We start from the raw sequence: 12,486 nt of genomic DNA, 5'->3' as shown, positions 1-12,486 counted from the left end.
CTTCTGGATCAGAAGCCTGAAGATAACCCTGGAATCTGAATAATGAACACCTCCCCTGGTGACTCTGGGACCACTACTGGTGCTGCCTTTGGGCAAGACAAAGCTCTTCCCCTGATGGACGGGGAATTTCCTCCCTGTGCCTTGACTAAGCCAGAGCTGGGAAATCAGCAGGGAGGGAAGGCTGGGAGCTTACCGCCAGCCTGTACCCCGGCAAGCATGGACAAGTGCAGCCCTTCCCTCTGCCTGGGCTGGAGGACAGTGGGGGCCCAGGGAGGAGGATGGTGCTCCTTCCTCCAGTGCTGAGCCCTCCCAGCTGTGCTGTGCTGGGAACAGGCCAGGCGTTTGTGAAATCCTTGGGTGAGCCTGACCCACTGTCATGAGGACTTGCCTGTGGAAGCTGGTGCCGAGAGGGGGGAGGGGGGCTGTTCCCAGAAGCGGGGAGAACTCTGGACTTCCCACTCCTGAGTGCTCAGGATTGCAGCACTGCCTTGGGCAACAGCCGTGGCCTGGAAGGCTGGGTTGCAGAGAGAATCAGAGGCCCCAGGCGCAGTTCAGAAAAGGGCCCTGACTGCTAAAACTGCAGGCCCTCCTGGTTAACGCCATCACCGCTGTTCACAAGCACCGCTCAGCCCCAGCCTTAGGAAAAGGCTGAAAACCCAGAGATTAAAAAAACAAAATCAGAAGGCAAGGTGGTTATGTTACACAAGAAGATGTATTTCCTCTCTTTCCCCTCCCCTCCCCACATCTCAAGTCAGTCTCTTCATACAGAAAATGTTATTTAGTATCTATAATGTACAGGATATCAAAGGAATAGACATGAAATATAAAATCCATGAGGACCTGGGTCCTCCAGGAGGCCTCTGTGCTGCACAACTCCAGGGGGCACTGTTCGGGATATGATCTTTGCATCTCTGTGGATGGTGTCCCAGGAGGCTGCCCGGTGGGGGTGGGGCTGCAGTGTTCTTGAACTGCAGGTGCAGCAGCAGCAGGTGGTACCGGTGCAGGTGGAACCCCTGCTCAGGCCGCGGTGCCATGCTGGAGATCGACAGCCAGGAGATATTCCAGACTTCAAGGGGCTCCCGGTCTGAAAGGGGAACCAGACATGAAAACCAAGAAGTATCCTTCCTAAAAAGGAATGAGTGTAAAAATAAAACGGTTTACAGGGTACAGCTAGGGGTGCCCAGGAGGAAGTGACCTATAGCGGCTTCCCAGAAGAGATGACACATGTGTGAGCCAAGGCAAAACGGCAGGTGTTCCTTCCACAGGCTTGGGAGAACGGGGCATTCTAAATATCAGAAACAGGGAAATGGCCTGGAAAAGGGAAACTTTGGGGAACTTCAAGAAGTTTGGTATGTCCCCATCAGGCACGTCCATGCCAGACTCATGCTCTAAAAATATTGCTTTCCTGATGTCATCCATCCCCATCGGATCCACATGGTTCCCCTTGGCACCCTCCACTGAGCTGCGTTTCCAAAACCCTTCAGGCTCTGACCCCAGCGGAAAGCTCCCCCCGCCTGTCCCTCCAAATGCAGCCTATACGCACAGCCTGCACCACTCATCGATCACTCGGTCACATTCCTGTCTCCTTCCAGACTGGACTCAATTTTGTTCATTCATTCAATGACTATTTACTGAGTGCTGACTCTGTACCAGGGACTATATCTTCCACTTTCTTGTGTTCTTCACAAAATCCAGCAGATGGGTGGCCTGGCGGAAGCTCACCAAACACTTGATGTGTGGCTGTACAAAAGAAGAAACATTTTTTTTTATGCCCCCTTCCCTGCCCCAGCCCTAAGAAATGTTCTTTAAACAATGGGGTTTCTGAAGTCATTAAAATATCATTTGGCTGGGCGCGGTGGCTCACGCCTGTAATCCTAGCACTCTGGGAGGCCGAGGTGGGCGGATTGTTTGAGCTCAGGAGTTCGAGACCAGCCTGAGCAAGAACGAGACCCCATCTCTACTAAAAATAGAAAGAAATTATATAGACAGCTAAATATATATATGTAGAAAAAATTAGCCGGGCATGGTGGCGCATGCCTGTAGTCCCAGCTACTCGGGAGGCTGAGGCAGGAGGATTGCTTGAGCCCAGGAGTTTGAGGTTGCTGTGAGCTAGGCTGACGCCACGGCACTCACTCTAGCCTGGGCAACAGAGTGAGACTCTGTCTCAAAAAAAAATCATTTAATTCATTTGCAACTTTTGCTTCCAGAAGCAAACAGGCATCTTTTTAGTACTGTATGTTTGCATAAATAGCATTTTTGTTTTTTCAAAATGCATTCTAATAGATGAGCTCCTTCCACCCTCCCTGCTTGCCTCAGATGTAAGTAAGGCAGGTAAAATAAAATATACCGTGCTTTCAGCTGAGCAAACCCAGGTGTCCTGGGGTTTGGGCTTGCCTCAGATCACACAGATAAGCAGTGGTGGAGGCAGAGTTGGAATACCAAACACCTGATCGCAAATCCAGGGCCTCCTCCCCTACTGCTCGCGCCTGTGTGTGAGCCTGCACCGCCATCATCTCCAGGATCGCCACTTAGCAGCTACTGTGAAGGCTCCCTCAGGGACCCAAATGACAGCCAGGTCCACTCTTGGCTCTCAGCAGTGTCCAGGTCAGCCCCGAGAGACAGTCCTGGATTGCCATTCCGTCCACCTAGATCTTGGTGGGAACGCCAGAGTCATACCAACAGGCGGGAATCTCAGATGCTCGGGGCTGGTGCTCCCAGTGGACGTACAATCCCCAAGGAAACCCCAGCGAGACCTTTGGCCACCTGAATGTCGAGGTCTTCCTCAAAGCCTCAGAGAACCCCAAATCCGTCTAAACTGTCCTTTCCGGAAACTGAGGGGCAGAGGAGATGGCCTCTATGTTCCCTGTTGTAGAATCCTACGCAAAGGGGGCTGCGGGGAGGAAGGCTAGCTTCCAAGGGTGGTCCTCCAGTAGTCACTGCCCTTTTAGTGTCCTCTGGTACCTAGTGAAAGTGGGCAAGAGGGTCTGGCAGGAGGGCCACCCGGAAGACCTTCAGAGACCAGCCAGCATTGCCCAATGTTGGGGGAGGGACAGTCAAGGCTATGGAGCACCGTCCTGCACATGGGGGCTTCCCCACTGGACTCCTCAGGCCACCACAGGGCCAGGATTTGGCTGAGAACTCACTCGGCAAGGACCCTGCCCAGGCGCCGGCCAGAGCCCTGGAGTGGACGGGAGGAGGCCAGGAGAGCAGCCTGGACCCTCCCTCAGGCACTCTTCCAGGCCTCTCCAGCCTAAGAAAAGGAGCTGCGAAGGTCAGCCAACGGGCCCAGCTGCAGCAAGAGACCTCATACCCACACCAGGATGGGGACAGAGCCAGTCAGACCCGAGTGGGGGAGGAGCAGAGTCCTGGGCTGTCAGGCCAGGCCCCAGGCCTGGTGGCTGCTAGGAGAGATGCCTGGACGGGAGCCAGTTAAAAGAGCCGGATGCCAGGTAGAGGCTGCAGGCCCCCTACGGGCAGGTAGGGAAGTGGCCGGAGACGACTGGAGGACTTCCTGGACACGCATGGGGTGTACACACTGCCGCACGCACATGCTGCCCAGGACATTCTGAGCTCTGTGAGTGAAGGTGATGGAGAGTCCTGTCCCTGGGATGTGCACTGTGTGTTATCTTTCCGTGGGGTGATGAGTGATAGCGAATCACCCCAGCCTAGGTCCTCACCATGAGCAAGACAGCTAACCGGAGATGGCTGACCAGGATTCAGTGGAGAAGAGAAGGTGACCTTGACCCTAGAGGCAAGATTCAAGCCACTGAGTCAGACTGCCCAGGATGTAGGCAGAACTCGGCTGCCTGGTCTCGGGCGCCCTTCTTGCTGGTCTCTGGAGGGTTCTGTGGGACACAGACGAGAACTGCATTAAACTGCTGTTGGCCTCGTGGAGTAAGAACAAGACAGGTCACCATCCTGAAGCCCTCTCCTTGGCCCCAACCGTGGACGCCAAGAGCCCTTGCCCAGCGGGTTTTATTTATTTCACAACACTTTTATGGCTGTGCTTCCAAGGTGCCAAGCACTATTCTAAGCACTTGAAACGTATTGACTCACTGAATTCTCCAGCAAGCCCATGAATTAGGTACTATTATTGTTTCCATTTTTGCAGTGGAGGAAACTGCAGAACAGGGATGTCATGTAACTTGCCCAAGGTCACACAGCTAAGCAGGAATAGAGCTGGGGTCCAGACCCAGGCAGCCCAGCTCCGCACCCCTGCCTGCGGCCAGCATGCTTACGGTGCCTCTTGGCCCAACCCCACCAAGACACGGGACTTGTGCACAGGAGCCCTGGACCCAGGAGAGGGCAAGTGGCAGGGGCAGGGTGCAGGCTGCGGGTCAGGAAAGCTGGCCACGTGTCCCAGATCACTGCTTGCCAGCATATGACCTCGGGCAGGTACCTAACCACCCTGACTTGGTTCCTAATCCATCCATGGCGATTTCAGTAAAACCTGCTTCTTGGGCTGTTATGGGGATGACACAAGACCATGTCATGACTTTATGATTTTTTTTTTTTTTTGAGACAGAGTCTCTGTTGCCCTGGCTAGAGTACAGTGGTGTCATCGTAGATCACTGCAACCTCAAACTCCTGGGCTCAAGTGATCATCTTGCCTCAGCCTCTCAAGTAGCTGGGACTACAGGTATATCCCACCACACCCGGCTAATTTTTTCTATTTTTTTTTTTGTAGAGATGAGGTCTCGCTCTTGCTTAGGCTGGTCTCAAACTCCTGAGCTCAAGCAGTCCTCCCTCCTTGGCCTCCCAGAATGCTAGGATTACAGGTGTGAGCCACCGCGCCCGACAACTTCATGATTATTAACAGGGTCTCCCTGGGACCCAGCAAGATTCAGACACCTCCCATCCGCCAACATCCCAGCTCATGCACTCTTGCTAGGAGTGAAGTAGCCACTTCTTCCAAGGCTCAGCCACGAGGTCCACAGCTTCCTGTCGGGTTAGAGGAGGAAGTTGAGGAAGTGTTCCTTCCTGCTCCCCCCTTGTCTCTTCCAAGTCTGTATGTGCCGGATGCATTTCCTTCTTGTTTTCCTCGACTGTCCTCTGTGGTTGTGTCAGTGTCCTCGGGCTGCCATAACAAAATGCCATGAACCGAGCAGCTTAAAACTACAGAAACTTACTTACTCTCTCACAATCCCGGAGGCCAGAAGTCCCAAAATCGCAGTGTTGCAGGGCCACGCTCCCTCTGAACCCTTTATAGAAGACTCCCTCCGGGCCCCCTTCAGCTCTGCGGTCACTGACGACCCTTGGTAACTGGCGTTTCTTGGCTTGGAGACGCATCACTCCAGTGTCTGCCTCCATCATCACGAGTCTGTGTCCAAATTTCCCTCTTCTAACAAGGATGCCAGTCATTGGATTAGGGCCCAAACTAATACAGTATGACCTCATCTTAATTACATCTGCAAAGACCCTGCTTCCAAATAAGGTTACATTTATAGGTTCCACATGGACATGAATTTGGGGAGGACACCATTCTACCCAGTACCGTGGTCCTGTGGGATCTCAGATTAAGATCTTTTTTCCTTGCCTTGCATCTTCCAAGAAGAGCCTGAGAAATGTGCCCTTTCATGTTCTTGCGCTAGGGATGTGTGAAATGCCCCTTCATGCCTGCTAAAAACGCCTTGAGCACTGAGGACAGGCTGAAAGGCGCCCAGGGATGGAGCCTAGCAGATGGCCTGCGGGCAGAGAGGCAGGCTGCCCGGCCATGGCCTTGTCGGCCCGCGGGGAGGGCCTGGCACTCCGCAGACATTGCCTCACCGAGCTGCAGGGGGGCTTCCTGCACTTCTCTGTGAGGAGCTTCAGTCTTAGCAACCTCAGATGACCCTCGCACAAGGAACATCATCCTCTAGAAAGCTTATTTTGAGCTTCCATGGGCAAGAGAGAGAGGGAGGTAGAGCTCGGCATGGGAAATACGGGCAGTGCCACAGTTCCTTGGCAATGTCACCTAGGGGAAAGTCGAGGTGATGCCCAGCAGTCAGCCTGCTCTTCCCACAGCCCTGGAGGATCCGACGGTGGGGTGGACACAGGGAAGATAGACCTCATCCCTTGGAAGCTCCTGTCAAATCCACACCACCAGGTTGGGGAGGGTCAGGGAGAGAGGTTAAGGGACTTTCATCTGCATCCTTTGTCACCGAACAGAGAGGCAGCGTGATGAAGAAAGCCTCCATATGTCTTTGATAGCTGGAGGGAAGGTTCTCAGCTCCTCCCAAACCCTCTTCAGTCAAGGCCTGCAGCCCCCTCTCTGCCCACCCTGCTCCTCACCCTGCAGCTGAGGCCCCTGGACCAACATCTGGCCCTGAGAGCCTCTCTGGGGCACCCGGGTCTGACTTGCAGAACCTGGGAAAGGACAGAGGGAGGATGCTAAGAAGGCACGGGGTTATGCCCTTACCTGAACCACAGGAAGGGGACCGCCCTGCCCCTGCATACTGGCAGCTGCTCTTCCAGGGACAGGAAGTCAGCTGAGTACCGAGCAAGCCCGTGCCCATGCGGTGGGGGAGAGGGGGTGGGGTCAGCACCTGGCGGTCAGCTGAGCCATGTGCTACTCTTCCGGGCCACGTTGGTTCCCACGCTCAGGAAGCCAGCTGGGTGGGAATGGGGAGCATGGGTTTTCACCCCAGTTTGCCTCCTGGCAGCTGGGGGATCCAGGCAGGTCTCTAACCAGCTCCCCATCCGTACAATGAGGATAAAAACAGCCCCCACTTTCCAGGAGGGTTGTGACAATTCGGTGAGCAAATGCCTACATTGCCTAGTACGTAATAAGTGCTCAGTCAACGCTGGCTGCTCCGATGCCCTTGGGAAGGGGCTGAGCCCCTGGACAGCCTTTCTTTTCTTGTGAATAATTTGGCATTCAGATAGTGGCCTGCCTTGCTTTGGGAAGACGCAGCCACCTTGCAGGCCCACCTGGCCTACTCACTCTCCCCAAGGAAGTCAGTGACAACAGCCCCTTCACTCCACCCCCCACACACTGGGCCCTAGAAATGCAATGCAGTGCGAGGCAAGTTCTCCCCGAGTCCTCCCTGCACCAGGGGCCTCTCTGGCTGGGCAGCCCAACCACAGGACAATCAGGCTTTCGGCCAGGAAGTTACAGTAAGTCAGGCCCGCCCTTCCTCACACGGGGTGCCCTGGTCCCTGGTCCCAAGCCTCAGTTCCCACAAGGGAGGAGAAGGGAAACTGAGAGCCCGTTCCTGCCCCCCAACCCCTGTGCTCTTAATCCCACCCCCAAGACCCACTGATCTTCCCAGCAACTTCCAGGGGCTGCCTCATCCTGGCGACCGCGCAGCCCAAGCTGTGACGGGCAGCTGGAACAGCCATAACGGTCATGGGTGGCTGACTCACCCTGGCCAGGTTGGGCCCTCAGTTAATATTCCTGGACCTCAGCCTGGGATTCCTGCAGGTTCTGACAACAAGTTGGACCATCCTCTGGCATGAGGCGGGGTTCAAGGTAACCCCGAGGGAGGGGAGGGGGGAGGAGGGCTCTGGCAAGGGCGTCCATGTGTCCAGGCCTGGGACCAGGTGGAGATGGGGGCAGGCCTAACTCAGCCCGGCCTGACTGAGCAGGGAGGAGGCGGGGACATGGGAGAGAGAGAGGACCACATTTACGGAGGGCACGGTGCATTATATAATTGTTCTATTTTAATCCTAACAACGCCGCATGGTAGATATGACTAATCACTGGTTAATAGATGAGGAAACCGAGGCTGGGAGCAGTTAGGGAGGTTAAAGAGGTTAGGGTGGGGGGCGGCGAGGGGGCTGGCTGTGCCAGGCGGAATGTGGGGTCAGGCACCTCCGAACCTCTCCCTCCGCCTTGGTGTCCACTTAGGCTACGAGCCTGAGCCGGGGCCTGAGGCCACGCCGCCCACCTCCTGGGGGCCGGGGAAGCACAGAGTGCTGAGGGCCACCACGCCCCAGGACGGCCCCTGGATGAGGGAGAAGAGGGAGTAGAACCGTGCACTTCACAGGAGGAGGACTGTGGCGACCGGGCATGGTGTCCCTCCAGGGGGCCTTTGGCGCCCTCGCGCCCCTTGCCGCAGGCTTCTCCCCATGCCCACCTGGGCTCAGGCAGGGTCTGTGACCGAGGACAGGGCGGGCCCTGGTCCCTGCCGCGCTGCTCCCGGCGCACGGTGTGGCGGGGAAGGGAAGGCGGCCAGCGCGCATTCCTCGGGCCTTCCATCAGCCCCCGCCCCGACGGGCGTCCTCGCGGGCTGTGAGGTCAGCGCCTCGCTGCGCCTGCCTCGGGGCTGGCCCCGCGCCCCGCGTCCCGCCCCGGCCCCCACGTCCGCCCCGCGCCCTCGCGCCGCGGTCCCTGCCCGCCCCCTTCCCGCCGGCGGGAGCCGGGCCCTGGGTCCCGCCCTGGCCCCGCGCCCGCCCGGCTCCCCACGAGTCCTGCCGCTAAGGTGGCCCCTCGCGCCCGCCGTCGCCCGCGGGCCTCCCGGCCGAGCCCTATTTTGGGCGCCGGCGCTGCGGGCCGGGCCGGGGCAGCCCTGCCCGGAAGGAGGCTATTCTGGGCCGGGCCCCTGAGCAGCTGCGGCCCTGGGCTTCCCGGCAGGGTGCGCGCCCGGACAGAGGGCACGCTAGGGCAGGGCTCCCGTCCCGCCACCTTCCTCTCGGGCCGCGCCTAGCTCTCGCCCCTTTTTGGCCAGACCCAGGTCCTTCCTTAGGCCAGGAACATTCGCTAGTGCCAGCTCACTGAGACTGTCCAGAGGCTATGGCCAGGGCCACCGGCTCCCTCCTGCAGCATCCGTGAGGCGGGTGCCTGGCACCTGTGCCTCCCCGCCCTCGCCCCGCCCGTCCGGGGTGGTCCTCCTAGCAGCCGGTGCTGCTGTGGGCACAGCCTTTGTCCCCATGTGTCCCATCCGCCTGCCCTACCTGACTGTAACCCCCCTCCGCCCATGTGGTTCCCTTGTATCCCCAGTGCCCAGCACCGGATGGGTGCCCCCAAAATGGGTGTTGAATGAAAGTTGTTAAACTGTCACATTTGGTGTCACATTTAGGACACCCCAGCTCCTTTGGGTCTTTTTACATCCTGTTCAGCAAACCCTTATGATGATCTTAGGTTCCAGCTGCCCTCATGGCCCCTTCCCCCACCAGAGGGAGTGACCACTTCCATGGGTGGCCATGGCTTGGTGGCTGAAGCTGTGGGTATCTGCACACCGGGCCCTGGTCCCCTAGGCTTCAGTCTGTGACCTTAGAACTGCTTGCTGGACTCCTAGGGGCCACACCGAGCCAGGGTAAGAATATTTGGGGTCTGCAGCACCAGCACACTGCAGGGGGCTGCCGCCCTCTAACCCAAATCTCTCCCTCCAGAGCTGAGGTTTCCCAGAGAGTGTCTGCGAATGCTCAGAGAGGGGAAGAGGATGGGAAGCTAACATTTATCCACGCCCATTCTCTGCCAGGAGTTTTAAATACGGCACATTATTTAGCCCGGCGCCTCTCAAACTTTAACGTCAGCACCGATCACCTGGATCTTGTTAAAACGTGGACGCTGACTCATTGGCCTGTCGGGGGCCTGAGATGCTGCGTCTCTAAGCAGCCCCAGGTGGTGTGGATCTTGCCAGGACGCCACCGCAGCAGGAGTCGGAGGGAGAAGCACACAGCAGTCCTGTGAGCTCCTCCACCGGCTTTCAGATGAAGACTCTGAGGTTCAGAGAGATGAAGCGGCCAAGAGGCCAAGCCAGCACCCTGCCCGGCTGGCCCCAGAGAACATGCCCCAGATCCTTACGCTTACCCCTTAGCTTCCTTCTTTTTTATTATAGTTATCACGCTAATACTTGTGAGTCATAAAACATGTGTGTACTAAATGTATAACTATCCTCAACAAAATGAATAAAAATCAGTTATATATGAATAAAGAAGAAAACTCATGCCCCAGAAAAAGAAATACCATCCACAATTGACAACTGATTCTTTTTTTTTTTTTTTTTTTGAGACAGAGTCTCACTCTATTGCCCGGGCTAGAGTGCCGTGGCATCAGCCTAGCTCACAGCAACCTCAAACTCCTGGGCTCAAGCAATCCTACTGCCTCAGCCTCCTGAGTAGCTGGGACTACAGGCATGTGCCACCATGCCTGGCTAATTTTTTCTCTATATATTTTTAGTTGTCCAGCTAATTTCTTTCTACTTTTCGTAGAGACGGGGTGCGGGGCTGGGGGGGGAGGTCTCGCTCTTGCTCAGGCTGGTCTCGAACTCCTGACCTCGAGCGATCCTCCCACCTCGGCCTCCCAGAGTTTTAGGATTACAGGCGTGAGCCCCCTGCATCCTGCCCCGGCCAACAACTGATTCTTTAATTGACTGGTAGACTAATTGAATGCTTTTGTTTACACCTTGGGTTAAACATGGGTTCAGCGATTCAGCAAAAGCCACCAAACCTGGGATGGAAATCTGGTGAGAGGAGCCCAGCCTGCTGCCAGAGAGAGGGCTGAAGGGAGAGAGAGAGAGGGAGGAGATTGCAGAAACCACATTCTTCCCAGGGCCCTTTATCCCCACCTTCCAGGGTGCGTTGGGCAGGTGCGGGGGTGGGGGGACCCAGATGCGCCAACACCCTCCCTCATGAATAAGTTACAGCCACCCAGTGCTTTGACTCATTTGTCAATAGATAGTTTACTTCCTGAGAAGCCAGAGCCTTCACGGGCACATGTAAGTGAGAGAGTAATCAATTGACGATTAATTACAGTGGAAGTTCCTGGGAATACAGCATGGCTCTATCAAAACTCGCGGCTCAGACAATATTTTTCAGGTGTGTATCTGTTACAGCAGCCAGACCTGCAGCTGACATAAACCCCAATGTCCTGGTTTCCTGAAAGAACAATGACAATAGTGTCTGCCCAGTCTTCGGGGGGTGGCCTGGGAAGCTGGGGGGCTCACCACCAGTGGCTGGACGGAGTGGAAGCCTGGCGTCCACATTCGCCCGCTGATCTGAAGGAGTGTGCTGACAGTGTGCAGAGGGCCTGGGGAGGGTGAGTTCTCGCCTGACACGTGGCCGACGCTCAACAGGGGTTCTTCCTTCTTCTTTCACCTGCTCACCAGCCCCCCTGGGTGCCCCCGAGTCTATTCCTTAATTCTGGAGTTGAAAGGAGCCTCAAAAGGCTGGTTTCCATTACACATGGGCATTTTTGCAGACTTGGGTAACTGGGTAGAAGCCAGAGGTCTCGTTTCTGGGAGGGCAGGGACGGGCCCACAGGAGGAAGTGGGGTGAGGTAGAGTGAGAAGGGAAGGGAAGAGGGGAGGAGAACTGGGAATTCTCACCCATTCTCACTTCTGCTTTGCGGCTTGTAGCCCTGAGCTGCCCACAGCCCTCCTGCCTCAGAACTTCCTCCATGGACCCCGCCGGCATTTGCATGTGTCTCGGTGAAATTCCGGATCTGGCGTCACTGCTTCCCCCTACAGCCCCCAGAGGCAGCCGGGGCATCAGTGGGGAACCAAAAGGTGGGGACCAGCGGCCGTGGGGCAGTGTTGACGGCCCCAAACCTTCCCCTGGGTGATTCACTCTTATTCAACAGACGACCATTTTCCTAGAATGTTGCAACAAGGGCATTAGGGTTTTTCCAGAGATTTCCACCCTTGATTACCCAACCCTGAGCCCCTCACATGGAGCTCAAGGTGACTCCCACTGGAGAGGGCTGGGCATTTGCCCTTGGACCCAAGTGTCCCCTCCGTTTTGTGCTTTCTCAAGGGGCAGAGCTCAGCCTCCCAAGAGTGGACTCACTGTGCACTCGTTCTATCTGTGCACACAGTAGGCTCTTGACCTGTTTCTCTTTCTTCATACATATTTGTTTCATGAATAGGATGACTGGAAATTACTCAGCCCTGATGAAGAAACACGAAGGCAACACGGTTTTAAATTTCTTTAAAAAAAAAAAAAACAACTATCCTGAGTTTTACCGCTTTCATCTTTACGATTCTTTACATTGTAAACTCTCCAGCTCTAAATCCTAAACCTCTTGGTCCGCAGATTCTAAGCTCTTTGAGGGCGAGATCAAGTGTCCTTATCTTTTCTCTCCCTGGTCCCGGTCCCTGGGTCACAGTTGCGCAGCACGTGCTGTTGGATTGTGTGGCCTTTCTGAGCCACAACATAAAAAGACAACCCTTGCAGAGCCAGACCGGGCACCGTTCATTAAGCTTGGGCTGAGTTTGGGGCTCACGTCCCTGCTGGAGGGTCTGAGCCCACTGCCCTGCCCAGGAGCTCAGCAATGGCTCTGGCACTTGGTGGCTTTGCCAGAGCTGGAAGGGGGATTGCGACGGTCTCTAGTCCAGTGAAAAGTCTACTGTCTGAACTCCAGGAAGGGAATGTCACTGTGGGGCCACTTTTCACACAGGGTGATTCCCTGTGGGTTTACAATAGCTCAGGAGAGAGACATTGGAAATTGTCAGACGGGCACCCTAGACTTCAGGGGAAATTCTTCCAAAAAGTTCAGGAAACTCTGGCCAAAAAGGAAAAAAAAAACCAAAAAGGCTATAGGTTTACAGGTTCTAAAAGTGAAAA

The sequence above is a fragment of the Eulemur rufifrons genome, chromosome 9 (assembly GCF_041146395.1).
Source record: "Eulemur rufifrons isolate Redbay chromosome 9, OSU_ERuf_1, whole genome shotgun sequence".
NCBI classification, from domain to species: domain Eukaryota; kingdom Metazoa; phylum Chordata; class Mammalia; order Primates; family Lemuridae; genus Eulemur; species Eulemur rufifrons.
The sequence above is the reverse complement of the archived record's forward strand: the minus strand, read 5'-3'. Positions refer to the sequence as shown.